The sequence below is a fragment of the Chelonoidis abingdonii genome, chromosome 13 (assembly GCF_003597395.2).
Source record: "Chelonoidis abingdonii isolate Lonesome George chromosome 13, CheloAbing_2.0, whole genome shotgun sequence".
In the NCBI taxonomy this organism is placed as follows: domain Eukaryota; kingdom Metazoa; phylum Chordata; order Testudines; family Testudinidae; genus Chelonoidis; species Chelonoidis abingdonii.
The window spans coordinates 30,846,592-30,859,712 of NC_133781.1; positions in this window are offsets into that span (position 1 = coordinate 30,846,592).

A 13,121-nucleotide genomic window follows, 5' to 3' on the forward strand; every position below is an offset into this window, starting at 1 on the left:
CAAACCTGTTTAAGAGGAGAGTGTTATGTTATGCCAGTTACATTCCCCCCTTTCACCCATGTTACTGGACGTGGCTTTAGTGTGAGGGAACCTCAGATCCTGCTTCCCACTGGAGGATGAGGATTCCATTCCCACCAGCTCCCTCGTGACATATTGTTAATGTCCGAATTCCGTTTAGTTGGGCTTTGTTTAGGGGTTCACAGTGGAATGCAACAGAAGCACACAAGGTGCAGAGCTTGAACGCTATCGACTTAAGCGGCAGTGGGGAATTCATACCTGTTGTGTTACTTTAGATGGACTATATGGGCCAAAGGTGTTTACACAACCCAGACACTGTCCAACAATTAGAGTAAATTTGTAGGCCCACTTATCACAATATACCCTACAGCCCCTTTAAGGCTGTTCTGCCAGCTCTAAAGGCTATAAAGCAGCCATAAGGTTCCTCATCCAGGGACTACCCTCTACACAGGTGGCCTCTCTGTCAGGAGTGGGCTGAGGGTAGGAGAGGGCACAGTTCGGTGTGTGCCTATGTGTCAGTTGTTCAGTAAGCCTGGAATTGCCCAGAGCAGTCATTGCAGCAGGGTTGTGAGTTAGGGAAGCTCCAGGATAGGAGAAACATATCACATGTCCATTTGGTCTCTACACCAGTGCAATTCAGTGACTAGTTCAAGCACAGGAGTCCTCAGAGCACCAATGAATGGAGAAGCAAGGATGCTGCCATTGTTATGATAGTTTCTGGGACCTGACCAAGATGACATAATCACAGTTTTGAATACACACTTTTTTTTTGTGCATGATAAAAAGGGCATAACATTTACTTTTAGGAAATTTTTGACTGGGGATTCTTGAACTCCAAATCCAGTAAATATCAAAGATAAAATAATAAATCTTTACATTACCAGTCCTCGTGCTGAGGCTCACAGATTGCCCTTTCTAAAGGACAGATACTGCAGGTCACCAGGGACCTGGTCTCTATTTGAATTCCTAATTTTTGAAGGTTTTCCTCAAGATCAAAATGAACTGATTTATTCAAATATAGCACGGCCAGGAACTTGGCCCTGATGGCATCCAATCTCTGATAATGAAAATCTTCAGGCTAGTGGTCATGGCCTGTCCTTGACGGTTGTAGCTGAATGCATTACCTAGATTTACTCACCTTATTTCATAACCATGAGTGAGGAACAGAGGGAGCCATAAATAATCCCCATTTATAGCCCCATAAAAATTTGCTAATGGAAATTATTCCTTCCCCTTGGTTCCTATTGTTGCAGTCCAAAATCCAAGGTCAGATCCAGGATTCTCTCACAATGGAACAAATTCTGCAGTCCTTACTGGAGCAAAACTCTCACTGATGTCAATGGACCACAGAACTTGGCCTAGTGCTCCTAGATTACAGTTTAGACTCTCCATGTGTTTCTTCAGCCAAACCCTGCCTCGAACCATCAGATGTTAATGTTCTTCTTTTTCTCTTTTCCCCACTTCTCTCTTAATCTCTTTCCTTCTTCATATTTCATTCTCTAATGATATTTTATATTTATTTTATATTTCTATTAATATCTTTCTATGAAAATGATCCTAAAAGGCTCTACAGCCAATATATAGATAAAGGCACCATTTCACTCAGCAAAGAAAAATGCAGCCATCTCTGGGGTGGAATGTGACATATCTCACAGTACAGAGGAACAACACACAATAGTTTAGGACAAGAAGAGAAGAAGAATCCCATATACAAATTAAACTGCAAAGGGAATTTAGGAGGCAAAATGTAGTTACCCAAACTGGTATTAGGATAGAACATCAGGTGAATTTTTTTTATTTTTTTTTTGGTGAGGTGGAGAAGGGCAGTCATAGGAGCTTTAAATTGTAGTGATTAGTCAAGACTACTGTCTTACATCTCATCAAAAAGGTGACACTCCCAGTGTCACAGTGTCCTCTGACGCTAGGCTGGGGCATTAGACTTTGAAGGAAGAATGCCATCTACTGAATTATAGACATCTTGTTGAGGTCGTACCACTTCGTTTTTTCTTTGGGCTCCCACTCTGGTGTTGACTTGGACCTACTTAACTTGTGAAATTTGATATAATGACTGCCCAAGATGCAATGGGTCTAAACACCTTCAGGTAAACGGGAAGGGGCCACTATCCCATTTGGGTTTCCAGAAGAGGCAATTGTGTGAATCAGGGATCCACGGGTGCTGCAAATCCTTTGAGAGATCTACCTCCAGGAATCAATACATTCCTCCAAAAGAAAAGAATTTTCCTGATTTCTTCTGGTAAGGACACCTGTTGACAAAGCATTCTAAGGGACCTTCCCATTGTGATGTCTCTCCAGTCAATTAATAGCCTGTATCCTATGACTTTTGTATGAGCCACGGTTTGGCCTTGTGTTCTTGGGCAAAACTACCTCCTTGCCTTTCTACCACAGGGTGCAGCATGAGAGTTGGCTGCCACCCTCTGTCAAGAAGTGGTTTCATTTCAACCATCCTGTATATCTATAACACCAAATCCTAAAGCATGTTCTCAGTTTTCGCACATTCCTCACCCACTCAGAGCTGGCCCCTATCAATTTCAAAGAGAGTTTGCCTTGAGTAGACTCTGAGTAAAAACTGAGTAAAGATTTCAGGATTTAGTCCATAGTTTTTATAGGGCTGTTTCTGGGCTCCATGTGTATTCCATTTCCCATATCTGCTGATTATCAAGATATTTAATTGTCAAGTAGTTAATAAAAACACCCACTCTTCTTGCCTGGAGAAAGAACAGACTGGGAATGGCTGGGAATAGAGACTGTCAAACTGTCTTAAATGGGCTATCTTGATTATAACTATAAAAGTTTTTTTTCTCCTGCTGACAACAGTTCATCTTAATTAATTAGCCTCTTAGAGTTGATTGGGCAATTCCCACCTTTTCATGTTCTCTGTATGTATATATATCTCCTCACTGTATGTTCCATTCTATGCATCTGATGAAGTGGGCTGTAGCCCACGAAAGCTTATGCTCAAATAAATGTCTTAGTCTCTAAGGTGCCACAAGAACTCCTGTTCTTTTTGTGGATACAGACCAACATGGCTGCTACTCTGAAACCTCTTCTTGCCTGGATCATTCAGTATCTGTGACAACACAGTTCATAGCCACTGTGAGGTCACGAACTCTAAGAACATTACATGATTCCGAAGAAGAACAGGTTGGGTAGAAAGGAGATGTTTTTTGCTAATGCATCAAAACTGTTGGGTCTAATCCATCTTCCATCAAAGGCAGTGGAAAGACTTACACTGACTTTAATGGGAAGTGGATCAGGCCCTCAGCGATCAGCAAAGATGGAAATGGAAATATAGATGAAATGCAAGGGGGGCTGGGTAAAACATTATCTGTGCTAACAGAGGAGTCCTAATGCACCAGCCTCTTCAGCTACATTCTCTTGTCCTTAGCCCCTCACTCCTCCAGTCCCCACAAAACAATAATCACTATATTTTCCATTGCCAAGGAAACTAGATGTCTCCAAAACAATAAGAATTTCAAATCTGTTCAGTCTGAAGTGTCAATTATGTTAAGTTTCCTGACAGTGTGACTCAAAATCATGTAACTGAAAACACATTTGGCTTCTTCACTTTCAACACCAAAGCAGTTATAGTTATGAATAAAGGGAGATACTCCAACTATTGCTCTCCTTAGAAGTGCATTGCCTGATACGTGTGTTTGTTTACTGCCTTCATACATATGCCTGCCTACACACACACACACACACACACACGCACTTCATTTATTGAATTTTGTCCTGGCGATTGAGTCTGTATCTCTGAGTCACATGTTTCAGTCCTAGACCTTCACTTTTACAAAGCTGAATTTTGGTTTAGCAAATCAGCTGCTGGTGAGATTGATGCTTGCAAAACCCCCATCTCTAGGTAGTCAAGGAAAAGGGGGCCATGCAGGCATGTGTCAAATGATATCAGACAGGATCACCTGCAGCAGGATCACCAGAAATGCTCACTTTGGCAAACTTTCCCATATTCTATCAAAATCCCATATAATACCTGGGTTATTTTCCTCTAGTTCCCATCATTGTTGATTGCAAAGATGTAGCTGGGTAAATATCGTCTCCACAATCAGCCTCCTCCTCCTGCCCAGCCAGCTCATTCAGTTTTGCTACCATCTACTTTTTATGGCATCACCATTCAGCACTAAAAAAAGAGAAAAGAAAAGGTAAGTAGCAGGAAAAGTCAATTAAAAATATTATCAACTAGTTTTAGGCAAATCAGTTACATTTTCTTTAAATGGTTTTAAAAAAAACTAGTATCAACAGACATTTAGAAGAGAGGAATCAGTTACAACGTGTGTGTGTGTGTGTGTGTGTGTGTGTGTGCAAGCAGATAGAGGAATTGAAACAATCTTGTACAGTGCTGTGACCCTCAAATCAGTGCTCTTGTCCTAGTGCATGAACACCAGATAGTGAACTTGATTAGGAAAAACAAGAGAAGCTGGCCAACCTGTTTTTATTGTCCAAACTGAATGACAAGCAAATGGTTAAAAACCTCAGTGTAAATCGCAAAGGAAAATCAAGCTGATAAGACTCTATCAAATAATCTAAGGAGCTATTAGCAACAGAGATAAAGAAAGTTATTTCTAATATGTGAGTTCTGTGCTGACAGAGCCACGTTAACGGGCCGCTGGTGACATGTGGAATGTTGTAAGGTTCTTTAAATTCTTCCCACTTGTGTATCATCTTTACCTAACTCAGTCACAGTGGCCACCCGATGCCCTCAACTCAGTTCCCCCTCTCACTGGTCACCCCATGGCCCTGCTGCAAGCTACAGATGGCTAATTCCAGCTCCTCTGATTTGGGGAGGAGAAAAATATTCATAAATGTCCAAGAGGTATTTAAAATTAATTTGCATCAATTGAACCCAAAAGTCACCAAAGTTACCCACAGACTTAAAAGCTGCCTTTTAGCCAAAAAGATCTGTCCCTATTTTCTAAAATCATAAATGTTTTAGAATTATTTTATGTCTTTCTATAGATATAAAACCCTCGACCAAACAAGCATTGTTTGTAAAGTCAGGAGTGGTCTGACTTAGGGTCTAACACCAGGGTTTGTTTTAACACTTCAGTCAAGGGAGTTTTATATCCTAAAGACAGTATGTAAAATATTTATTAAGAAGAATATCTATTTTTAACTAAGGATGATTTCAGTTCTATTATTTATGCACCCCAGTGCACAACTTTCAGTGCTTGTCTCCTTGTAGTAACTGTGAATCAGAGCTCATGAGCCTGGAAACAGGAATCAGGTTTTGGGGTTGGGGGGAGGGACAGTGAGAAGAAGGAGCTGCTGCTACATGCCAGATTCAATGTGCACCCTCACACTGAGTCAGAAGACTGACTTTCACTTCCCCAGCAGCGCGCAGTAACACCTGCCTCTCCGAGAGGCTGAGATAGCCGGAAGGGCATGGTAACCTCTCTCTCTCTCTCTCTCTCCACCATGCAGCTTTAGAGAAAGATCAGCTGTAGCATTAAACCTGTCAGACTCAACTTAACAGAGCGTCCTTCAGGCTGCCTACCAAAGGCATCGGAGTACAAAGCATCATCTGATAAACAGTTACTGCTGGAGCCTGGCTTCTACCATCTCAGCAGGTTATACACTGCACCAGGGGAGGAGCCAGGCTGCAGCTTTCTCACCCCAAGATGTGGCCTAAGCTGGGTAGAAAGAGAGGAGAATAAGAATCAAACTTGGAGGGAAAAGGGAGGGGATAACAACATGTTTTTTAAACAGCTGTGGCTAGTGTGTCTTATTTCAGTTCATTTTGCTTTCAGAGATGGGAACACACACACACACAGAGTCTGGGGCGTCTCCACTGGTTCTGCCATCCTGCAGCCCGTTTTTGCCACTCTGCAGCATAAAGGGCCCATAAGAAGGTCAGAAGTAGCCCTCAGAGAATATCTCGCCCCAGCATAAGGGAGTTCCACAGCTGGCATAGAACTGGCAGCCTGGCTCCTAGCTCTGTGGGGGTTACCCAGGGTTTTCAGAACCCAGCGCAGGGGTAACTTAACTGTTTCTCTCCTGGCGGTGTCAGGAATAAATCAATGGGGACACAGCTCCACCATCTGATAAATGATTGATACAAACAAGAGTGCTTTGACCTAAAACCACTTTTTGATTAGGTCTAAAGCACACATCTAAATATATGTTCTTGCAATAGGTTCAGAGCATCCCAAAATGTTTATATTTACCCAAAGTCTGAGATGGTTTTGAGCGATCAGCAGCCAGGCTTCGGGGGCCCTCCTTCTGTCCAGCTGCTGGGGAGTTTAGGTGTCAGCTTCTTGGCTGAAGAAGCGCTTCCTCAGACTGCTCCCAAGTGTATTCTTTTGCTTAACCTTTTCTAGCCAACTTAAACAAAGCATGTGACACATATTGACTCCTAGTGGGTCACCATAGCAACCCCTAGGGGATCACCAATTCTCCTAATTTCAGCAAATTACTCATTATCTCATATCATCAAAGCATTTCTAGTATTTCTAGAACAATAGAACAACAATACAACTTATATGCCAGGGGCACTTAAAGCCAAGGTCAGCTGTCCAGTCATTCATGGTACATGAACTCTCTGTCCCATCCTCTCATTTTGAACTGTAATCATGCAGCTGTCCGACCTTGCCTCTCGGAGCCCAAGATTATTCCTACCTAGTTGTATCTGGTTTTCAGCTAACAGTGGCTGGACCCCAAAGTGTCCGACTGCAGTAATGTCAAGTTCTGGGGTTACCTAGAAGGAGGGAGGGACATGGTCAGAGTGTGTTGCACACCAGCTATTCTCCACTGCCTACAGCCCTGGAGGCTGCTATCATTCACTGTTGGGGCTGGGCGGGAGGCAGTACAGTCTCAGAATGCAGGAGACACAAGCTGAGTGTAAAGCCCCCTCACCCCTACACCTCCCCGTTCCTGTGCCAAGGCCGGGAATGGAACAGCTCAGCACAGCGGGCACTTTGCCCAGATGGAAGGGACAACATACCGTGTATGGCACGGGGAGATTCAGACCCTTGATGTTCAATTTGCAGATTGATGTCACCTGGCAATAAGCTTCTGAAGCAAAAAGATGCTGGGGAGCAGGCTCATGTTCTCCCTCCCTGCTCCCCGTCCACTTGCTCCCTTCCCCGGAGCACACAGACTCTTCTTTGTTGCCAGATAGAAGGGTTCAAAGTCAGCTGCTCAGGTAACACCAGCATGATGACTTGTGACAGAGGCATATTTCACACAGTTGTTCATGCAACTGGCACCAAAAGCCTCCAGGAGCTTGTAACGGGCACCTCAGGTTAGCAGTAAGGACTTGGGAGTTTCGTCAGCCCAAGAGAAGGGTGGGTCAGTGATATTCTCCAAGGCCATTGCTCTGCTCATTAACTATTCATTTCTGGCAGATTTCCAATCAAACAGGTGCAAAGACAACAGGAATGAATGAGACCCTCTCATCATGTAGAGCAGGAGAGATTTGTAGGACCACCACCCCCCGCTGCCTTTTCCCATTTGTGCCATTATCACTTCTCTCCTATTTAGCACAACTGCCAGGGCCCAGGGCCATAGTATATCAGCAAGTCCTGGGAGAGGAGGCCTGCCTTACAGCAGTTGTGCTCAGTGGGGAAGAGCACTTATCCCAGAATAAGCCTATGTCTACACTACGCAGCTTTTAGTGACACTGCCATGCCACTAAAAGATGTGCAGTGTAGCTGCTGTTTGTTGGCAGGAGAGAGCCCTCCTGCCAACAAAAAACTTCCACCCCAAATGAGCAGCATTAGCGTTGTCCATAGGAGAGAGCTCCTGCCGACAAAGTGCTGTTCACAGCAGTGCATGTCATGAACAAAACTTTTGTCTTTCGGGGGTGTGTGCGTGTTTTTTTAACTCCTTTGAACGACAAAAGTTTTGTCTTTCACTTGCCAGTGTAGACAAAGCCTTAGATCAGGGGTCGGCAACCTTTCAGAAGTGCTGTGCCGAGTCTTCATTTATTCACTCTAATTTAAGGTTTTGCGTGCCAGTAATACATTTTAATGTTTTTAGAAGGTCTCTTTCTTTATGTCTATAATATATAACTAAACTATTGTTGTATGTAAAGTAAATAAAGTTTTTAAAATGTTTAAGAAGCTTCATTTAAAATTAAATTAAAATGCAGAGCCCCCCAGACCGGTGGCCAGGACCCAGGCAGTCTGAGTGCCACTGAAAACCATCTCGTGTGCTGCCTTCGGCACACATGCCATAGGTTGCCTACTCCTGCCTTAGATGGAGCAACAGAATTTCATCTTCCTCTTCCAGGCTAGGATAAATTTTAGGTCAAAATCTCTCACCACACTTTACGCGGCAGAAGTGCTCTGCAATCAGGAGTATTTCAGTGAGCAGGAGAGAATGAACCTTATACAGTGGTTAGAAGAAGGGGACTATGCATCAGGGCTTCTGGTTTCTGTTCATGGTTTTGCCACTGCTTTACTATGAAAGGGCCAGTCAATTAATGCATCTGTGGCTCACAGGGATGCTAATTAATATACTTTGAGATCATTGGATGAAAGGTGGCATAAAAAATAAAAGTGAACATAGATTTTTAAACAGCTACCGCAGAGCACTCCAGAGGTGTCTGCACTTCACTGATGGATGTAAAGATTCATATACTTATACACACAGTGAAGTCTCACCTAAATGACTACTCCCAGGACTGGCAAAAATTGGTGGCATAATGGAGGTGGTTTTCTTATAAAACGTGAGTGGAGCTGTATTCAACACAACTGGGGATACAAAAGATTTGATAGTTTGTACAATCAGTGAGTAGAGTTCCCAAACCACTTGGCTATCCATCTTAATGAAAGGCATTATCTACATGTAAGATCATTAATTAAATAATCATTATTTCTCTGTGCCTCTTTGCAGCTCCTGATAATTTTCTCTGTCACTGAGGTATGTGTATTTAAATAAACAATAGTCGTACTGTTATAGACATCATCATCTCTTAACAGATATTAGCCAGCTCTCTCATTTATAAGTGCAGGAATGTTTCCTTGAACAATTTGCTGTACTATAGATCAGTATCTGCTGTGATTCAGTGGCAAAACAGCCCCTAAACTATGGGAAATGAAGCCAGTGAATTCTGTTAGCTCTTTCTGAGCCTGTGCAAAGCAATCAGACTAAGTGCCTTATTTTCTGGGATGTCTTTGTTGCTGTTACCATGTCAAACGTACCTTACCAAGGAGAGTGGGCTGGACTTGACATTCTGTCTATCCAGAACTGAGCTGCCTAACCGGAAGAAGTAATTTCACATTTTACAGAGCATTACTGGGGTAAATGCCTCTGAATCTTAGACTCAGATTTCTGTGGTCTCAGGAATATGGAAGTTATTCCACAGCAGCAGCATTTAGAAATGATGGTGCTGAGATTGCTCCATAATCAGAACCATTAAAATGTTTGGTTTTATGATGTACAGTAAAAAAAAGAAAGATAACACCCAAGAGACTTATGTCCAAATAAAACAAGTCCTCAATGGAAAAAAAGCATCATTTTCTGGTCCCTGTAAAATTAATGCTAGTGTCCTTCTGAATGAAAAAAACCCTCTCTCCCCACTCTAGCCAGCCATGGAAATTCTGCCTTTTTGTGGAATCTGTATAATCTCTAGTCGCTTCTTTACCATTTTGGCAAAATGTACCAGTTAAAACAGTTCTTCCTTTCCTATCACTTTTCAAATCTCAAATTCCCCAGAGTGACCTAATGATCAAAACCTATTTCCCATTCCTTCTCCGGGTTTTGAGGCTGATATGTGAACTTGATAGCAAGTTTTGGAGCTGTGGGAATTCGATTGGCCTTTGTGGTTAATCTCATTATAATTAACAAGGCAGTTAACAAATGTGATCTGGGAATGTTGATATTAGCACACACACACTCCAGGGCCTGACACTGCTGCCATTTACACCAGTGTAAATCAGGAGTAACTCTGCTGATTTGAACCACTGGACTGGCATCAAGTGGAGTGAGGCCCACCGAGTATATGTTTACAATGTCATTACTTTGCGTATGTAGAAGAAGAAGAGGAAAAGTACTTTCCACAAGTTTGCGGTGTTGTGAGAATTCCAGATGAAGGAGCAAAGGGGAGCCCCAAAGGCCAAACAAATAATAACCTAAATATATAAAGGCCCCAGCTCAACAGAACATTTAAGCAGGTGTTTAAAATCCATCTCTTTTCATTTCTGTGTGTTCAGTTGTGTACCGTATATGGTATAACTTCAGTTATCTGAACTCCCTTTATCCAACAATCTGAGTTGTCCAAATCCACAGTGTGTCCCTCCATGTATCTTGTGTTATTGAATAGCACTTCCATTTATCCAACCGCCTAGTTACCCAAAACTTTCAGATGTCTCCCCAGGCATTTGGATAAATGGGAGCGTACATGCTTTATACACGCATGCACTGTGTAGGCTAGCCAGCCCCTTCTCTGGACATGCCTGGACTTCCCATCTTGTCCTGACTCCCCTTTTCCCCCCTTTGAATCCCTCCTATAATCGCCACTCTCCTGGAAGGCCGGTACAGCCTCACCTTCCCTGCCACATAGCGTTAACATAGGGATCAGTGAGAAAGAGAGAGTGCAAGAATAATTGATACTTGTAGAAAAATCATGGCACTGACACACATTGCTCAGTCACTGGCTTTTGTTACGTCCCTTCTTTCCCCCTGTTTCATCTCTTTGGAATGTGAGCTTGTGATGGGGCACCTGCCCCACACTGGGCTCTAAGGGGTTAATAGACCCCCTAGGGAAGGCTGTGCAGGAGGCAGCCAACCAGAGAAGGGCTTAAGGGAGCAGCCAATCAGGGCCAAGCAGGCCCATATGAAACGGGAGCTGCACGGGGGGGGGAAGAGGGCAGTTCTCTGCTGAAAGCCCAGGGAGGAAGGTCTATGTCTCTGGAGGGCTGAGAGAGCTGCCAGCGTCCTGGACAGAGCAGTGCTGCTAGCAGTGACCAGCGGAGTAAGAGACAGCTCCTGGCTGGCTGCTGGGGTTTGCAGGCTGAGGCCCTGGGGCAAGGGCAAAGAGGATGCTGGGGCCACAAGGAAGGGCCAGACCCTACACTGCAGTCGCTGCTAAGGGAAGTGGCTAAACAGCAGACTGCATGTCCCCCTGAAACCAGGAGCACAGTGTGTGGCACAGCCTGAGGGCTGTGTCACTGAAGAGGACACCACAGTCCTTGGAGAAACGTGGGTCCTAGAGCAGGAGTGATGGTGGCGGGCATCACCCAAAGAGGGCGCACTAACACACAGAGCTAATTCCCAAGAAAGCCATCAGGAGGCGCCAGAGTGGTGAGCGCACCCGGTTACAGAGCTCTTCGCACCAGGGACTCAGGCCCCAGTCTTACATGGAGCTCCATGTGGATGCAGAGGGTTGCCGAGGCAGAGCCACTTGCAGGGTTGAGGTTTAAACCTGGGATTGTCCAAGGAGCCTACGTGCCCAATTCCCACTGAATGTCACTGGGATTTGGATGCCAAAATCCTTTAAAATCTCAGCCTAAGTCTCTGGTTGTGTCAGGGCACTGCCTGGAACGTGGTAGGTGTTTTACAAATCATAATAGTCCAGTTCTCTATGGGGCTGGTTTCCAGAGCACCCACAACTCCAGTTAAAAATCAGTGGGAACTGCTGGTGTGCCACTTCCCTGAAAATTAGGCCCAGACCTATCCATCCAGCTCTCTGCATTTGTTTCGCTGTTCATTTCAATGGGAGCAGGATCAGACCCGAGCGAGGAGACGGAGGAGGAAAATGACACAGGCACAGTAGCTCTGCTTTCTGAAGAAGCCAGACAAGGACACCAATGGGCTCTGAACACATTCATGCTGCTTGTAAGTGTGAAATACAGCTGGGATATTTTCTCAATTAAAAAGTCAGTGAAAAAAACTTAATTTTCTGTTTAATTTTTCATTGAAATATTTATTCTGTTTCACAGCAGCTGGAGACTCGGCTGCATCTGGAGTTGGGGGGAGTTATGTAGAGAGGAGTGTAGCTTTTGCAGATGCCTGAAGCAGGCTCTGAGCCTGTATTTATGTCGGAAGCACCTGCTCCTTATTACGAAGAGACTTTCCCTCCTCTTATGGGCACTGCAGTTTTGCCCCCCTCACAAGTATGGATTTTATAACACTAAAGCCACAATCACAGCTTGGACCCTTGTGGGCAGCCTCAGCAAAGAGGCCAAGAACCAAATGGGCCACAGAGACTGAACACTGCTTTCCACTCCTCAAGGGGACCCTTTCAGCTCCAGGCTGAGCAGAGTAAAGCAGCTGGCATTGCCAGCACCCTGTGTTAATGGATAAAGACTCAGCTTCACGTCCTAGCACTGGGAGTGGGCACCATTCGCCATCTTCAAATTCACACTTAGCTTTCTTTGAAAATGGGTGAGTGAGAAATTCTGGGAACATTGGGGATTTGGATGATCAGGTAAATGGCTGAGGGGTGGCCATGGGTGGGCCTCCTTCCATCTAATTCTGGCTGCCAAAAATGGGTGCGCAAGGAATCCTGCTTCGTTCCAGGAGTCAAGGAAATGCCTGTGGCAGTTGGCAGTGACCAGGAGGGACAACAAGGCTGACAGCCACTCAGGTGTGTGTCATCTCTCCCTTTCTCATTCTGTTCTATTCAGGTTCTTGCACAGAATGCATCATCATGGTATCTGAGCCCCTTGTGTATCTCCCCCTGCAATTTCAGATGATGCAGGATCCAGCCCCAAGCACCAAAAATTCTGTTACACTTTTAAGGGAATGCTGTAGTTTCAAACCACAAATTAAATTTTTAATGCAGCTTCATAACTGTAGTACCCAAATGTAATGTAATATTGATAGGGGCTGTGCATCTAGCTAGCTGAGATTGCCCCAGAAAGCTGTTCAGAATGTTATGCAATATGTAGCTAAATTAATTATTTGTAATGAAAGGATCCATGTCCCTATAGCATCTCTGAGACCTAGCTAGCATGAAGAACCACCTTTTCATCCTCACTGGCTGGAAATGTCAGGCACAGAGAAGAAAACTGACTTTGGGTCCAGGAATAGTAAGAAAGAAGGGAGAAGACAGAGAAAGGGAGCGATTTGCAAAGAGAGACTGCAGCTAAATGCAGCAAATTTCAGAGCTCCAGTGTGAAATG